The 18,489-nt window shown below is 52.1% G+C and overlaps 1 protein-coding gene across 1 annotated transcript in view; it reads left to right on the forward strand.

The window, feature by feature from the left end:
- FSTL4 (follistatin like 4) overlaps nucleotides 1-18,489 on the forward strand; it is a 394,520-nt gene that overhangs the window by 195,528 nt on the left and 180,503 nt on the right. The window lies entirely within an intron of this gene.

Genomic DNA, 18,489 nt, shown 5'->3' on the forward strand with positions numbered 1-18,489 from the left:
GAAGGCTGGAACCTCAGCCAGATAGCAACCCCTGCCTTTGCAGGGGGGAGGGCCTTGGGCAGCAGAATCTAGGCAGACCTTTGGGGTAGGAAAGGGAGGGGAAGAGAAGGGATGGAAGCCACCAAGTGCCTGCAACAGTGAGGGAAAGGAGCGTCGGAATCACCTGGGCCTAGGCACCTGGAGTGGAGGGGGCAGGCCCGGCCTCTCCCTAAACAGGCCCCGAGCCTGCGGTGGTGTGACCAGGACGTCAGGGCGTTCTCAGCAGCTGAGCACAGGTCTGTTGACCCCCTACAGCCGCTCCCCGTGCCACCTGCAGCCACATGAAGGGCCACTTTCCCACCCTTGTGTCTGGGCTGTGGCAGCGGGAGTCGGGGGGGATGTGTCCAGGAGCGAGCGAGGCTCTGGTAAGTCGGGCTGCTCCTGTGATGGGAATAGTCTTGGACATTTTCATGGCTGTGCTTATGATGTTCACGCTGAGGTGCTTCAGAAATTATGAGGCACATTATGGAAATGAGGCCAAAGTGAGTCCAGGAAAAAATGTCCCTGGTCTGAAAACCCTGCCCAGCCTCATGCCTGCCGATCCCTGGCCCCGTAAGCACTAAAACACTTGACCAACTGCTCCAGCTTCATTGGCCGTGTTGAGTTTTATAGACTGATGTTCCGTTCTCCGGTTTCCAATATCCCCCAAATTGCATCTTTCTAAAGGTTTTTATTTCTGCATCAGAGTGTGCCCAGCCTCCCTCACCATCAGTTATTCAAACAGCATTTTTCATTTCATGCAAGGGAAAAACAACCACCCTGAAAGCCACCTCGGTGAGGGAGGATGGGGGAGAGCTGGGGACGATGGGGGCCGCCGGTGCACGCAGATGAGGGCTCGGTTCTGCTTCATGCTCATTGAATTCATCCACCAAATCCTTCTGATTCATTGAGGCTTTGTACGGATTTTGTGAATGCCCATGCTGTGGACAGCAGTCTCCACCAGCTCCCAGAGAGACCTAAGAGTACAGCCCGGCTCTGCCACTTCCCAGCTGTGTGACCTTGGGCACATCACTCCACTTCTCTGGGCCTTTTCCTCTGCTGTGAAAGGGGGCTATTGGCAGTACCACCTGCTCTGTGGAGGAAAGTAAATGAAAGGCTACACAGAAACCATGTAGCATGTGCCAGACACATCACAAGTGTTGTGTATTAATGACCCCTGTCGTCATCTTTCAATCCAGTGTGGCCTCAGGCCTAGAGCAGAGAGACTCAGGTCATGTGGGGAAGGCAGAGGCAGGAACAAGGGCCCAGCTCAGCAGGTGTGGGGCCCACCTGGCTTGCTCGTAGGTGGAGTCAGGGAGGAAGGTGCTGAGGGTCATGTCCTCATGCTGTCCTGGAGAAGCTTACCTGGAACCAGGGCTCCCCTTTCTGCAGAACCTAGCTCCATGGGTCTGGATGCCACGGAGGAGTCTTCACTGCCTCTTGCTCAGATCAACTCCAGTCCCAGGCAGCAGGAAGGCCCGCCTGCCTCCATCATCCAGCATCCCCACCTGGAGTGTCCGGCAAACAGTGAAGCCCTGTTCACTGACCGCAGGGTCTTGGCAGGGATGGAGGGCAGGCCTCCCTAGGGAGGGGGCTTTGGGTGGGCACCTCCCCACCTGCACCAGAGCCATGGTTCCAACGGGAAGCAGGAGGAAACAGCGACAGGGGGCTGGGGAGTGAGGTCTTAGAAGGAAGGAGGCGGTAAAGGACAATATCCTACAACCCCACCCCAAGATAGCAGTATTTAATGCCCTCTTCAGCTCCACTGATGACAGGTTGTCTTTTGTCCCTATTTCCAGGGAATAACTGATACAGGAAATGGAAAAATACCTTCTTTTTTCATGCAAACAGTAATTCTAAATTCACCCGTGTTCCATTCTCTTTTCCTACCAGACTCTACAAAGAAAAGTTCTGACTCCATTCTCGGGTTTCATTTGTCCTCCAGAAGTCACTATTAGGACACAGTCCTCATGGGGCCGGGTGTGGAGAGAAGGAGGGGTGTGGTAGTGGATTCTAGGGGCCACAGTTCAGAGTGCCCCCTCTGTGGCTGGGACCTGGGCCCTTGGCGGGGGTGGGGGGAGTTGTCCTGAGCTCTGCGTGGGGACCACAGCCCTCTTGCTCTGCAAGGGAGGAGAGGGGATATTCTAAGCCCCAGTTTCAAGAAAACTTGTGGTAGCACATTGTGGTTGCTATGGCAATGGAATTCCTCGTGAATGCAGAATGAAATATAACATCATTTAGGGATTATTAGCATGTGAGGAAAGCAAAACTGAACTCAAAAGCATTGCTTCAGCTCATCTTTGCAGCTTTGATACCAGCTCTCCTGCCATCCCAAGCAGGGTGTCTCCTGCCGAAATTAAGGGGGGACAGAGGGAGGTAGGATTGTCGGATCTCTTTCTGCCTGTGGCCAAATTAAAGTTGCATTTGTTCTCAGCACCAAATACCACCAGAGAATACCAAGACAGTGGGTGGAATTCTGTGTAACTTTAACTTCTGATAGACTCTGTGTTTGGAAAGTTACGTCGTGACGTGGTGTTCCTATTTGTGTACTGGTTGGCACTTTTAAAATTGTTTTTCTGTCTCGGTTTTGAGTTCACCCTGTATCTCCCGCACTGTTTGTGAAGACAAGCTTGCTTTCGGCCATCACTCACTACACCAGGCTTGTATTATCCCAGATGATACAGTGTCATAGTTGGGCGGTTTTCCAAACAAACCGTGAAATTACGGAAGAAAGAAGCCTGTTAGGGCTACAGTTCTAAACGGCTCTGAAGATTCCTCGTTCTGCATGGTGTTTTTAGGGGCACTTTGGTGCTTCCGAGGAGAGTTTCCAGGCTCATGAAATCAGAGGAAATAATTCCCGTTTTTAACCAAAAAATGAAACACACTAACACTAGGCTCACTAACAAATCTCTTTTTTAAGTGTTAGTACACAGGGGAGGAAAAACCAAACCTTTTGTTGCAAGGCCGAACAGATAGGTCTTGCTGCCAAAGAGACTGCTTTTATTGTTGTTGTTACTTTTTTTTTTTTTTTTTAATGTTATTGCTTTGGAATTTAAATCAGGTCTCACGCCTTCAGGGCATGTCCATACTTCTGCAAGTCTTTCCTGCCCTGCGAGAGAGCGCTACTCACATCCCCAGCTGTGGGCCCAGCCTTTGGTTTCACTCTGTCGGAGCAGGTCCCTGCAGCCGGGAAGGTGCTGAGGCCTGCGTGAGCATCGCGGGCAGGAGCGGGCCTGGTGGGAGGTGCAGGGGGAGGGGGCAGTGTGGCCCAGGCCCACAGGTACGGCTTGAGATCAGTCATGGGCCATACCACCCCTCCTGGGACAGGGCACGTAAGCTCTCTGTGCCTCACTTAGCCCGTCTGTGGAACGTGAATGATGGTGGTGCCTACGTCACAGCGTGCATGCTGCGGGCATGAAATGAGAAGTGGCTGGCACGCAGTGAGCTCACCTCTCTAAGCAGTGTCAGCAGCACTCAGGACAGTGGTGATGCCGTTGCAAACATCAGGACACAGCTGAGGGGCAAATGCAAGAGGCCTTAAGACACCTGCCCGTGGGCAGCACTGTGTGTGAGCTAAGAACTCAGGGTGGTGGTTACTCCTCTGAACAAAGAGAGAGAAGATCATTGGTTCTCCATGTTTGTTTAATGAATGGCTAGAATTTGATCACCAAATGGACAGACTAAACTCACCTTCTCCAGCTGCCTTGCTGTTTTAGAAAGAGTTGTAACAAGTCATTTAAGTTCACCTAGCAAGTCAGTAGAGATGCGAAAGGAGATTCCAATAGCCCCTGATTCTGAGTCTAGAGGAAGTTTCTGGAATGCATGAAAGGCTCTTGGGAACTGCCAGTTGAGCCTTAGGGAGGGATTCATCTGCCTAAGGATGAGAAAGGGCATGTCCAGGGAAGAGACAGTGAGGTGCATCTCCCAGGGTGAGTGAGGGCAGGAGAGTGGTCCTTAGGGATGCAGGCATGGGGTTCCTACAGACTCAGAGAAGAGCAAGGGCCTGAAATGCAGATCCTGGGGAGTGTGGGTCCACACTGGGTAAATGCAGGCACTTGGGGAAGGTGAGCTGAGAAAGGCCTGCACGCCAGGCTAGGCCGTTTGTCCCCGAGCTGTGTGTCTGATGAACCAGTCCAACTTTCCCATTCCTCAGACAGGGACCCTGGGTCCCAGAGAGGGCTGGTACCTAGTCCAGGTTACACAGGCCCTGCCTCTGCGGCCTGCCCTTGAGAAGAACCCATAGCTCTGGAACTGTTCGTCCCAGCAAGGCATGTTCAGCTGTTTTCTCCTTCTCCCCCGGAGGCCTCCCGGGGCAGAGGTGGAGGGCTCAGGAGCCTTGGTCGGTGAGAAAGGCCTGGGAGCTCCTCGGCGGGGGCCTGCTCTCCAGGTCAGCAAGAAGCCCAGTTGGGAGCTGCTTCAGGAAAGCTGGCTCAGTCGTCCCAAACTGACAGGGCCTCTGGACGTACCAACACCGGACCACTCTCTCCCCAGTGAGGAAGGAATAGGAACTCAGGTTCACTCAGAGCCTGCTGGAAGAGCCCCAGGACAAAACAGCAGAGCCTCTAAGACCAACCTGAAGGCCCTTCTAGCAGGTCTGGCTTTTTGCCGCCGGCCTCCACTTTCTCTCCAAAACCCCTTTCCTTTTTCCAATTTCTTCAAATTGCCCCCTATTCCTGGCCTCACCCACATTCTGTCCAGAGGCCACAGTGGCTCCTCCAGCCCTGCCCAGCAATCTCTGTGCACTCACTGCCCTTCCTGGCCTTCATTTTGAACTCCACAGAGGAGGGTGTGGCCATTCTCTGCCAAGTTGCCCAGCTTCACAGGCATTATTGAATGTCCCCCAGGTGCCAAGGTTGTGCTAGACCTGAGGACACCCATACGATCAGGACTCCAGGCTTGACCTCCTGGAATTAACAGCCACAAGGAGGGTCCACCTCCAGTCCCTGGCACTCCCACTCTCTGGGCCAGCATGTGGGGGCTGCTCTAGCCAGAGACACCCCCAAGACCTCAAGGACCAGCGGGGATCTTCATGGACTGTCCCCTGTTTCGGAGCCTGCCCTCACCAGTGTGCAAGCAACTGGGGGGGGGGGGGGGGGACTGAGCCGCAGGTTGACCAGCAGCCCCCCAGGGCAGCGGCCCTCAGAGCTCAGTCATCTCCTTTCTATTTCTAGTATCTGCTTCCCCCACCAAGAGAAACATGGCTTCAAACAAATATGTGTTCTTCCATTAATTCCTCTAGGTTTTATGCAAGACAACGTCTTGGTGTGAGCACCTCACAAACGTGCAAGAATATTATCAGTGCAGCATGTGTGGTGTGCTTCACAGAACGGCTGTACTTTGGATGAATTAATTACATCCCAGTAATTAAAAATTGCTAATAAGTTACTGAGATGAGAAAGTCTGGCACCGCGTTGATTTTGCTTATGTAAACACGCCGCAGCCTCTGAGGCCCCCACATTGTTCCCTGCCCTTTCCTGACACCCCTCCTTCATATGTCCAGCCCCTCCTCGGTCAGCTCTGTGTGTCTCCTCCTAGCCCCACATCCCTCTAGGTGTCCTCCCTTCTCTCCCACTGACCCCAGGCACTGCCCACGCTGGGTGCCTCCACTGTCCCGGTCCCCCACACTCTGCCCGCCAGGGTCCCCACTGGCTCCCATCCCCATGAAGATTGGCATATCCCAGATGCCACATCCAGGTGGCACTTTCCACCTGCTCTTGCTGCCTCCACCCCGCAGTCTTGGGGCAGCCCCCACTCTTGGTCCTGTGATTGGTCGTGGGCTCCTCCTTCCCCACTAGCTTTCTACACATGAGTTCTCCCCAGGCCCCCCTCAGCCCTCCTCTCGTTCCTTTGCACCATGCCTGCCATGTGCAAAGAAGACCCAGCTGTATCTTCACCCCGGCCTCTCCTCCACATTTCAGTCCCAGGTCCCCCTCCCCAAAGGCCCACAACCACCTCAGATTCAGTGTGTCCTGAATGAACTCTCCACCTCTCTGCTCCCTCTGTCCCTGACATCCTTGTTCCTCACACAGTGTCTGTCTCAGTGATGGCAACCTCTCCACACCCCAGGAGACCGGACCCCATGAGACCGATGCCTCCTTGCAGCTGAACCTCCACACCATAAAATCCCGCCAAGTTTACTTCCTTATAATTGCTATATTTGCCCCCTCTTCTATACCTCTTCTGCTACCACACACATCCATCCCATCATCATCATTCACCTGCACGACCTCAGTGACCCCCTAGCTGTTCTCCTAACTCCTGGCCAGATATTTCCTCAAACCCACCTTCTATATGGCCTTAAGAGTAAGTTTTCCAAGAGGTAACTTTGACCATGGCACTCCCCTGCCTTAACCCTTCCATCCATTCATTCAGCAAACATACACCTCCTGTGACTCAGGTCTGTTCCAGGCACTGGGGATAGAGCAGTGCACAAAATGGATGATTCCTGCCCTGATGGCACGTGCAATCTCCTGTCGTACGTAAGAGATAAAGTGTCTTAGCCAATGACAAGTGCCATGGAGGAGAATAAAGCAGGCACAGGGGTTGGCAAGAGTTTCTAGTAGGAGAAGAGGCATTTGAGCCAATACCTGGAGGAGGTTGGGAGGTAAGGGAGTGACCTACTTGAATATCTGGGAAAGGAGTAGCAGGTGCAAAGACCCTGAGATGAGAGCTCCCCTGGCGTGTTTGGGGATCAACAAGGAGGCCAGGGTAACTGAAGCAGAGTGAGGAAGGCCAGAGAGGTCCGAGTGTCAGTCACAGGGGCCTCGTTGGCCATTGGAAGCCCGAGCTGCTAACCACTACCCTATGTTGCCTTTCTAATTATTCTGCCATGCCCACCAATGGATGGCCTTGAGGCACCATCCCGTTCATCACCACCCTAGGGAGCTGTGTGAGGTGTGCTAGGGCTGGAAAAGATCTGTTCAGGGGCTGCCAAGCATCTCCAGGGTCCTTCTTCACCTGAGTTAAACCCGCAGGGCCAGGGGATTGCCTATGAGCCCCAAGCTGACCAAGGTGCTGTCAGAACTTCTACAAGTAGCATCCTCCTTCTATTATAACTTCCTGTCAGCTCACCGATCTTCCCAAGATACTGGGTATCCTTATGAGTAAAGAAATATGATTTATCTTTCTAGCCCTAGTACTTGGAAATCTTCCATTCATTTTTTGGATGAACGCTCAAATTGATGATTATGTGTTCAATAGGATATGTGCAGTACCTTCGAGGCCCCCGAGTGGGAGCATGGGAAGTGCTAGTCAGAGGTCCTCCGTGCCGTGTGCGTCAGAGAGCCCCAGCAAAGGACGGGGTGGATTTGTAAGGAAGACCCTGCTCAAAGACGTGTTGGATTCTCTGTGGTGGGAGGGGGGTTGGGCATCATGGGTGTTGAGGGAACACAAGGAAAGGAGGGGCAGAAGGAGGCAGAGGAGGGGGTGACATGGAGCCTCCTGTCCCCCAGCTTCTCCCCAGCAGGCTGCTTGAGCAAGGCCCTGCATGGAAAGAAGAGTGCCATTGGCTCCGGCTGCTTGGAACCACATCGTGGAGCCCACGGCCAACGCTTGGGAGGCTTTGGCTGATGATCAGGAGTCAAATGTTTAATTACTGGAGCGAGAAGAAGTTGATTTGGGACTTCTTTAAGGTTCTCCCCTATTGCGCCTTCAATTAAGATCAAGGCCCCATGTAGCAGCCGCTAAATGACACCGCATATTGAATCTCTGTGCTCAAGCAGTTTATCTAATTATCTGTGTGACAAACTCCGCAGCTGTCAGCCCAGCCACAACTCAAATATGTTGACTCTGGGCCCCCGCCTGCAAGTGTTTTCTGCTTCCTCACAGGCTGAGGGAAAGGGCTTACATGCTCTTCTGTACACGAGGAATCCCTTTCCAGTTCTTCTCTTGCCGTGGATGGAAGTTGCTGAGGGGGCCCGTGGCAGGGAGGACGGTGCAGGAGCTGAGCAGAAGCTTGGGGATCTGCCTCTTCTGGGCTCTCTACCCTCCCTGCCTCACCCTCAGCCCCTGAGGCTGGCATGGATGTCCAGACTCTCTGCCTGCTCTTCCGAACAGGGAAGCACTGGCCTGATTTGGGCCATTTTTTTTTTTTCTCCAAAGAAAGGGAGGAGCGCTTATCATTGCATCACATTAACCGAAATAAACCAAGGGAGTTGGGCAGCAGATGCGCACAGTGACCCAGCGAGAGGGAGATGACTGCTCATCTCCATCAGCAGAGAGCACGTGCGTGGCTAAACATCCCAGAGCGGGCTCACCGAGTGCATGCCCACACCAAATGATCCAACACTGGGCCTGTGGAGTTGAGTGCTCAGCCAGGAGAGCCAGGAGACAGAGCTAGGGAAACCTGCGGCCCAGCCCTCTGCAACATCCTGGGGCCTGGGGAACCGCCCATGGTTCCTATCGGGAGTGAACCGGCACCCCGCCCTTTGCCAGGTGCTGTGGGAGAGCCATGTCTAGAACACTAATGAGGGAAGCTAATGAGGGCAGACGGAGCTTCACAATGACCTCAGAGTTTGGGTCCCTCGTCCTGGCAAGTCCTGCCCTCTGCCTTTCTTCTTCTTGTGTTCACTTCTGCTTTGATGCATTTTGATCACTCATTAATGAAGGTAATCGGAGTGAAACTACTTTGGAAAATCTCCTCTAAATGAAACTAGTAAAACTGCTTTCCTGCCAGGAAATTAAAATCATCAGACACAATGAATTCTGCCCACTTATTAGAAGCAAGGGGTCTGAGTGGTGCATTTCTCTTTGTAGCTGAAGGAGGGGTACATCTAGGGACCTGGCAGGCCCATCTGTTGACTTGTCTTCCTTCAGGAACTTCTGTATCCTCTTCTCCTTGCCTTTTAGTCCATCCCCACCCCTTTTGATTGCAGGGGTGTGATCTGCAGGCCTGGTCCGCAGAGGTCCAGCAAGCATCTCTGTGAGCTCAGGTGCGCCCCACTCATTCTGCCGGACTGAGTTCTGTGACGTCTCCCCCCATACCTCGTTCTCTCCCTCCCTCTCTCTCTCCATCTCTCCCTGCCTCCCACCTCTGACTCCTCCCTCCCCCTCCATGTTGTGTGGCTCACCAATTAATTTATATTTCCGTTGAAATATAACAAACCCAAGGTCTTTCTTGTGGGGGTTCTCCAGAGAACTTCTTTGATCCCCAGCTCAGTGTGGGCCCTTGTAGCTGAGATTTTTAAATTCTCCCCTTCCAAGCCTATCCAGTGGTTTCAGGAACTCTAGATGAGAGACACATGAGGGAGGGTATGGTGCATCTGGTAGCCGGATCTTTCCTGATTTGGGGGGGGGGAGGGTGGTCAGGAAAAGGAGAGTGAGGAAGAAATCTGTGCAAAGCTGCAGAAGGAAGAATAGTGAGGAAAAGGGTTGAAAGGGGCCATCCAGGGACCCTGGACGCTGTGGACACAGTAGCAGGGAGGATCAGCAACACATCGTCCCCGTTAGGTACAGAGTGAGTTTGTTAGTTCTCCTTTCCACCCAAAAGTCCAGACTTTCAAGGACATCTCTCAACTGTTTAGCTGCAAGTGCTGGTTACAGGGAAGCTATAACTACCAGCCCCCAGCCCCCCCAGGGATGACATTTTGGGGCAGTGGCCATGAACAATCTGGACCGTCTTGCCAGGGCTGGGACAAATGGAGGTAAAGCTGGACAGACTGGCCTGAATGAGAATTAAAGAGAAGTTGGCTTCTGCCACACAGGAGAGGAGAAATAACTCACTCGGGAGACAGAGAAAGGGGGAAATTATGACCCGGAGCAGAAGCCTGGTAGACAGCAACTGTGTTCTGCTCTCAATTCAAGAAAACATGCACCCTGAGATGAGATGGAAAATGGGATTATAAATTGGCTGAGCCACAGCCAAAAATGAAATGGAAGCTGGAGGAGGTAAGGCAAGACTTTATGGAATCTAGAATAGTGTCGCCAAAGTGCCTTCTGTGTCTCAAGCAGTGAAGGGCAAGATTAACAATGCAGAAATCAAACAACCACTCCCCCGCAGGGAGAACAAACTTGAAAACCTCTCCCAGAATACATAGGAAAAAAGGGAAGAAAAAGGTAAAGAATAATAATAATAATGTGAGAGAAGATGATAGATAGATAGGACAGGGATGAAAGTTTAGCTCTTGGCCATCGGTCATCTTAAAGACCCCAGAGCAAATCAAAGGGACACAGTAAGTGAAGAAAGATTGTTTCTTAAATTGCCCTGAGCTGAAAGATTCCTAAAATAAGTCCAAATGTAACTGCTAAAATTTCAGAATTTCAAAAAAATTTTTTCAAATATATTTGAAGTGATCAGGCAGAGAGAAAAACCTGGTCTTCTATAAAGGAAAAAAGAAAACCCACTGGTCTTAGGCTTTTCTGCAACATTAAGAAGCAAGAAGGCAGTGAAGACCATCTATAGAGTTTTGAAGTGGTAATTCTGCACTCCTCAGATGATGATCCCTGTGTGGAAACAACAGAAAGGATTCTCTGATGGGCAGGGGCTCAGATAACAGACCACCCATGTATTCTAGGCTGGGAAAAAAAGATACCGAAAGATGAACCCCCACCAATCTAGGGACACATCAAATTTGGGAAAGAGGAATATCACGGTACTTACAGCCTAGAGGAGAGTGAGGGATTCCTTCCATGGAGGTGGCCATGCACAGAAGAAAAGGGTGGGGTCACCATGACGATGGCCACCGTTCATGGAGCATCTGCCAGGGTCCTAGCCTCTACCAGTTGTCTAAATGATTGTTTTTAAACATGGTTACCCCAAAATGGCAAAGAGTAAATGAAGAAGATAAATGCAGCTGATTTCTTTGACTCCCTTGTGGGGATTTCAACAGATCCTGCATAATTCTTGACTTAGTGTGTTAAAAAGCATGCATCCATTAAGCTAGGCAATTTTCTATTAACTCCATCCTTCTTGCCCAGAATGAACCCAATGCTGGCCCCAAACAAGTGTCCCACGCTGTTCCCTGCCACACTGGGAGGCTTCACTCCTGCCTTTGCTGGTGTTTCCAGAGACCACGAGTAGGATCAGTCCTTGAGTGAGGTGACCTACCCTAAGGTTGGGCCTCCGTGGCTTCATCACGGTGGCTAGAGTATGCTCCCCCTTCCAGAAAGCTTGCCTGGGCTGTAACGGAAGTAGAACTCCAGGGTGCTGTAGGGTGTCTTCCTAGAGCAATGATGCCCTTCCTAAGGGCACACGTCAGCACACCAGCGATGTGGCCTGGACTGTTGATTCTCATGTTCTAATCGAAATAGGTGGTTGATCCACAAGCAAGGAGTGAGTAAGCGCTGAGCTATGTTGCCAGAAAAAAGCCAAGAAAGCAGAAAGTCTGTCCTCCTGGGAGATGGAGGTAGAGATGAGACCCCTAGGCCAGCCAGGGTCACCATGGAAGTGGCCATGCACAGGAGAAAAGGTGGGGTCACCATGACGATGGCCACCGTTCATGGAGCATCTGCCAGGGTCCTAGCCTCTACTAGATGCTTTATGGGCATTAACTCATGTCAAAATAAGTTGCCCAGTTACTGAGCTGCTAAATGAGAACTGGAGCCTGACTTCCTCTGTCTCTGTGTGCCAGTGGCCCCTCCAGTGGGGAGAAGGGCCTCTCCTGGGGGACAAGGGCTCCATGTGACCCTGGCAGAATGCACAGGACTTGACCAACAAGTGTGGGGGAGGGCAGCAGCGGCTGGAAGTAATGCAGCCTCAAGGCTACCGGCTGTGGCCACCGGCAGCTTATCAGACAACACCTACCTACAAGTGATCTTCCCCTAAAAGGAAATGGGTAGAATGTCACTTTCCCATGGACAGCAAGATTGTCACAGCCAGTTATTTTAATGACGTGCATCCTATTCACACACGTCCAGTCTTTCGACCCCAGGGACCGGCACCATGTGGCTGGGTGACGTGACTGCCACCGTGCTCACGTTGCAGACAAAGGGAGTGTCCGCTCCCTGCCAGGGGACAGGCGGGGACAAGCGGGGACAGGCGGCTTCCGCAGCAGAGGAAGGGAGACTGCCACTCTTCCGGGTTGCTCCTCCCTGTGTCTCCACCTCACCCTCTCTTCCTTCTCACCCAGGTCCCCGTTCCATCCCCCACCATATTTTAGCAGCACGAAGACCTTATTTACATGCCCAGCTTGTCTCAATAAACACTCCTAACAATTTTAAAAGAACAAACATTCCATTTTAAAAAGTCTTATGGATCTCAGGGCACACAGGTGTGGGTATCAGGAAGACCTAATGAAGAGAGGGATCTCTGGAAAAGGCAGACAAAGCCCAGTGCTGGGAAATGCACGCATGCTAATTTAGAGAAACAGTGAAGAGGAAACCAGACGCACCCTTGCACATGCCCGTCTAGAAGGTTGGGGAAGAAATAACCCCAAGCAGAGGCACCTCCAGGCTTCCTTTGGGTACAGCTCCATGGGGACTCAGTTGGCTCTGAATATAATTCAATATTTGCGGCATTTATTGTGATGTTACGCATCTCACGCTTTTTAGGAGACCGGAGGAGGGGCAGGGTAACGACTCCTGTAGAAAGCCCATGCTCCATGCAGGCCCAGTGCTGGGTACTGTAGACTCTTCATCCCATTCAGTCGTACAACAGCCCTTCGGGATAAGGACTGTTACTGTCCCAACTCGGCAGAGGTGGACACTGAGGTCAGAGAGGTTTTGTGACTTGCCCAAGACCAAGGAGGAGAGAGCTGTCACTCAGACTCACTCCTGTCTTATTTAAAATGTGCTCTTAGTTCCTCTCGCTCTGCTACCTCTCTTGTATGTATAATTATTTTTATAGTTAATAAAAGAAAACAAGCCTTGGAAATCACCTAATTTTGAAAGCACTCAGTGATCTCTGTTCAACAACCTGGCAGACTGTGTCTGTGTTCGCAGCTCTGTTCTGAAGGCAACTTTGTTGCACATGCAGCTGATTGTTGCTTTGCTGATGGCCACTCTTGCCTGACAGAAGAATAGCGATGTTCTTTCACAACCTTTCTTCTTTTGTTGTCTTTGCTCCTTCCATTGTGCCATGCCTTCTGTCCATGGGATGATTTTTGTAAATCAGAAATGCAGGAGACCTCACACGGAGCAGCACCCAGTCTGCTCCTTGGTCGGGATTGGCTAGGAACACTACGTAGCCGGCAGGCAGATGGGCTTAGGGCTGACCCACGGACCAGGTTGTGTTCTGGGGGTCCAGGAGCCAGTGGGACAGCCCAGCCTGGCAGCCCTGGAGAAGGGGCTCAGACCGGTGTGATCAGAGAAGGGGCCTCTAGAGGCAACATCCTACAGGACCTCGTGAGCAGCACCAAGGTGTGCCCAAACATCACTCCGCTTGTTTATTCACAATTCTAGGACAAGGGAAATGGTGGTCCTGTCCTCCACATGTTGTGGGTCAAGGTTATGTTTCACGATTTATTAGAAAAACCTGGGATTCCTATATCTGGGCTGTTTGTGGCTTGGTAAATTTTAACAACTGAGTCTTTTGTTGAGTCGAGAAATACCGCTGAGCACCTCCTGTGTGCCAAGCTTGGTTTAGGGGCTGGGGATTCAGGATGAGTGTGATGTATCCTCTGCCCTTGGGGAGCTCATAGTGGAGAAACCTGTAAACCAGGGCGATGAGTCTGTTACGGAAGGAACCAGGGAGGTGCCCTGGAGGAGGTACCATCCTGGCTGAGTATTAAATGATAAGTAGAAATGTGTGAGGCAAAGAGGAAGGGAAAGGGCCTTCTAGGCCAAGGGTTAGGGTGTGAATCCAGAATGGGGAGTCACGAGCCAACCGATGCTTTGCCCCAGTATGAAGCTTGAGATGGGGAAAAGCATCAAGAGCTGAGTTTGAGAAGGAACCAGGGCCAGACCTCAAAAGTCAGATTAAGGAGCCCAGGCTCTCTCCTGTGGGCAGGACTCTCGGGTTTGAAACAGTCTGGCTGGTGTTTAGAAAGACCGCACAGTGTTGGCAGAGTGGGAATGGCCGGTGGTGGAGGGACCTGGAGGCAGGGAGCCTGGCGAGGAGGTATTCCTTGCCTGTAGCCGAGGGATGCAGAAGGCTGCCTTAGGGGAGTGGACAAACTTGAGCACTGTTTAGGAAAAGTAAATGTGACAAGACAAGGGACTGACTGGGAGGGAGGTGAGGGAGAAAGAGGTTGGAGGGACGTCCCGGCTCCTGGCCTGGATGAGTGTGGGTGCCTTTCCCACTGCGGTGGAGACACAGGAGTGAGAGCTGTGGGGGTGGTAGGAAAGTTAGGGTTTGCCCTCGGTTGTGGATATGGGGGTCTGAGGCCCTGTGCACCATCTGGAGGGAGAGGAGTTCAGTTTGTCTAAAGAGCCTACGCCTCTAGACCTCAGCCATTCCTGCCTAACGCGGCTTTCAAACCTTTTTGGTTTGGCAGAGTCAGCCCTGCCTCCTGTCCCTACTGTATTAGTTAAGGTTCTCCAGAGAAACACAACCAGTAGGGTGTGTGTGTGTGTGTAAAGAGATTTATTAGAAAGAATTGACTCACGTGATAACGGAGGCTGGGAAGTCCTAAATCTGCAAGGGTGGGCCAGCAGCCTAGAGACCCAGAAGGGGCCAATTTCCTGTTGGAGTCTGAAGGCCATCTACTGGAAAATTTGTCTTGGTCGAGGGAGGGCTGGTCTCTTGTTCTCTTCAGGCCTTCAACTGACTGAATGAGGCCCACCCCATGTCTTGGAAGGCAATCTGCTTTATGCAGAGTTCACCAATTTAAATGTTAATCGTATGCAAAACACCATCACATAAACACCCAAAATAATGTTTGATTGTATATCTGGGCACTGTGGCCCAACTAAGTGGACGCCTCCCCACCCCAGGATTGTTCTAAATGCCTTGTCAGTCCTTGGCCAGGCCTCATCTGACCCATGGTGCAGCCCATCACAGGGTAGGCCTGCATGAGGGTCTCTGATCTGCAGGAGCCAAGTGTCTCATCCGGGCTGGGCCCTGAACAGCCCTGTGGGTGTGCTGGCACTTTGCCGGGGGGTACCCACTGCCACCCCGGCTACAGAGCAGGATGCTGACCCAGAAGGAAGTGCTAGCATGTCCCTTCAGTGTGCATCCTTCGTGCTGGGGCCTGGACTGTGTCCCTGCCCTGGGGGTTGGGGGCAGAGGGGGGCGCTCTTGAGGTCATTGCACCTGCCTCCCCTGAGTTGCAAACCAGCCCCCCCACCCAGGAGTTCCACAGGAGGGTGGGGGAGTAACTCTTGACCCTGGAGATCCCCACCTGCCTCACCCAGCAGCCTGAGAAGGGGCTTCCTACCAAGGGCTGTCGGCCCAGTAAAGTTATTTTCTTCCACAGCCTCATAGTTTAAACAGTAACTGCTTGAAATTATACTGAAACACTCAAATGATGTAAGATGCAACCTGGAGGGGAGAAAGATCAAAGGAGAACTAAGACATCCGATTTCTCGGGACACAAGAAAGATGCATAAATGGCAGGAGACAGAGGCAGGCTACAAAGGCTGCTGATCAGATCCTAAGGTGGCTCTGTTCCTAGGATACCTTTGTCTGGAAACCAAACACTTTCAGCCATTCAGAGAGACAGGGATCAGAGTATTTGATCAGCAGCCTTGGTTGACTGGAGTGTGGGGGAAAGAGAACAGGAGACGGGTAGTTCCTCCTGGAAATCAGTAACAAAGCCTCCGGCAGGAGACCCGCCTCCTAATAAGGCCAATTAACAGAGCAAATGTTTGAAGTGTCCCCGCCGAGGGACATGATGTCTGGTCTTCTCCCAGAGCCCCCGGGAGCTGGTCAGTCAGACAGGCAGGTCCATGACTTAAGTTAATTGCAGAAAATCACCTTCCAGGGAAGTGGGCTCTGGCTTGTCATTTAAAGGGACTGAGGTTTGCTTTTTTTTTTTAATTATTATTATTTTTTTTATTTCCGAGGTTTGCTTTTGACAAGTATCTGTCTGACCCCAGAAAGGACATGTCCTTCAGACAGGTTTCCCTCCCCAATCCTGCCACTACAGAGACTCTGTGGTTGGGGTTTCCCCGCAGGGTACCTCAGAACCAGAAGGCAAGGCTGGGAATCTGAGGACCCAGGAGAATTTTGGCAAGAGGGGCTGTGCCGGGCAAGCCTTGTCCAGGGTCCAGGAGAAGGCAGCTCTGCTCCCCATCCCAGCGGTGTCTGCTAAGCCCCCCAGCAGCCTGGGGGGTCTAGAATCCAGGGCTGGCCAGGAAGGAGTACAGGATGCGGGCCACAAGAGGGGCTGGGACTGGGGGTCATGGGAAGCCCAGGGTAGGGCTGAGTCAGCGGGGGCTGGGCTTGCTCCTATGGGAGGAGGTGGTCGGCCCACAGTAAGGGTCGTTTCTGAAGGGGCCCGAGGAGTAATGTGTCAGCACGGCCTGATCTAGCTGAAGCAGGAACCTGGGTAGGAGTGGGGAAGCCGACCCCCCAACCTCTCCCCTCCCCCCTGCACTCCCCCCGGGAGGCCTGCCTTCAGTGTGCCCACACATATCTGAAACAGTGGCTGACACACAACATGTTTCTCAGGGAACTGCAAGTATTTGCTGCGTGGCCCACGCCACTAGTTTTGACTTTTTAACGACCTAACCAGTCTCTCTAACGTGAGACTCGGTTGACATGGTGAGTATGCATCCATGCTGCCCCGGACATGGGCCCCAGGTGGGAGGCAGGGCAGGGCACCCCTCCCCTTGGACTTCTCAAGGTCGTGCGAGCCCTGTCCACTCTCTGAGCTCGCAAGTTTGTCTTGTGTTGGAGGAGTCCCCCTCCCCCATGTTTCAGTCACAGGTCTGCGGCAGGAATTACGTGACTAACTCACAAACAAAGGAGCTGTTTCTCAGTGTTCTCGCCTCCAGTTTAAAGTGGGCGGAGTGGGCGCTGAGGAGAACTAACAGTCACGCGGGTGGGTAGGTGGGAACTGCTCCCCCGTCGTGAGGAGGAGGCCGAGGCCTCAGAGGCCCGTAGGCTTGTGCGGCAGTAACGAACGCCCGGCCCCCCAGTGAGGGCGGACTTGCCCCTCACGCCCCGCCCAGCGTGGGTCCCCAGCCCCTCAGCACGGCGGCTCCCACAGACCCACATCCACCCTCCGACACCGCCTTCCCACCACCGTGGCTGACAGGGCAGGGCCCCTGGTGGGTGAGGACACCCTGCTGTGCTCCTCTCTGGGGCTCCAGCGCACGTGAGACCACGTCTGCAAACAGACACGTTCGCTTCCATCAGAACACGTTCTCCAGCACGGCCCCTCTCTGGTACTGAGAGAAACTTCTGTGGAGGCTGCAAGTCCTGAAAACCCCACAAAAGAGCTCCTGAGTTTAAGGCTAAAACTCAGTTCTCTGTGTGCTTCCGAAGAAAACAGTCTCCTGACGTATCGTTTCAGGACCTTGGGGGTTACTGTATCTACATGGAACTTTTTGCCCACCAGGTATCCTGCTTATGCACACACCAATAATGAAGCCCCAAAAGAAGCTGTTCTTCGAAAGTTCCTATCAGAGCAATTTGAAATTTTTAGCATAACAAAAGCAGTTACATCAATCATACACAAATTGCTTCCTAATGATCAGATTTTACATCCTGAAGCCTCCAAGTATTTAAGAATATCCACAAAATTAACATATAAAATGTTAGACTAAAGACTAAAAGACTTCCCGTTGGTTTCCAGGGTTTCTGCTCTGGGCCCTGGGTACGGGCCTGGCTTCATAAGTGTGAGTGTACGGAAGCCTGTGTTGTCCTCTCCATCCCTTGGCATGAAAGTCATCCGTGACTTGGGAGGTGGTAGGTAGCATTGTCCCTGCAGTGAGCTCTAGAGACCAAACCTGCCTTGCTCACTGCCCTACCCTGGGCCTGCCGTGGAGTAAGAATACAATATGTGTAATTTAAGAAACAAAACAGATGAACATAGGGGAAGGGAGGAAAAAATAAAATAAGACAAAAACAGAGAAGAAGGCAAACCACGAGAGACTCTTAACTCTAGGAAACAAACTGAGGGTTGCTGGAGGGGAGGTGGGTGGGAGGATGGGGAAACTGGGGTGATGGGCATTAAGGAGGGCACGTGATGTAATGAGCACTGGGTTGTTTGGTTTGTTTTTTTTTTTAGATTTTATTTATTTATTTGAGAGAGAGAGAGCACAAGTAGGGGGAAAGGGCAGAGGGAGAAACAGGCTCCTCGCTGAGCAGGGACCCCAACGCAGGACTCCATCACTGGATCCTGGGATCATGACCTGAGCCGAAGGCAGACGCTTAACCCACTGAGCTACCCAGGTGCCCCAGCACTGGGTTTTATAGGCAACTGATGAATAGCTAAATTCTACCCCTGAAACTAATAATAATACAGTATATGTTAACTAAATTGAATTAAAAAAATTTTTGAAGAAAAAAAAGAATACAGTAAACACTGGCTCAGCAGAGGGAGGGAGAGCAGGGAAGGGACTGGATGAAAGCAAGCTTGGTTGTCACTTGGGTCAGCTGAACAGAAAGCAGTTGATGACTGCCAGGCCGAGAAGGGCCTGAGCAGACAC

Source organism: Phoca vitulina, unplaced genomic scaffold, assembly GCF_004348235.1.
Source record: "Phoca vitulina isolate PV1807 unplaced genomic scaffold, GSC_HSeal_1.0 scaffold32, whole genome shotgun sequence".
NCBI lineage: Eukaryota > Metazoa > Chordata > Mammalia > Carnivora > Phocidae > Phoca > Phoca vitulina.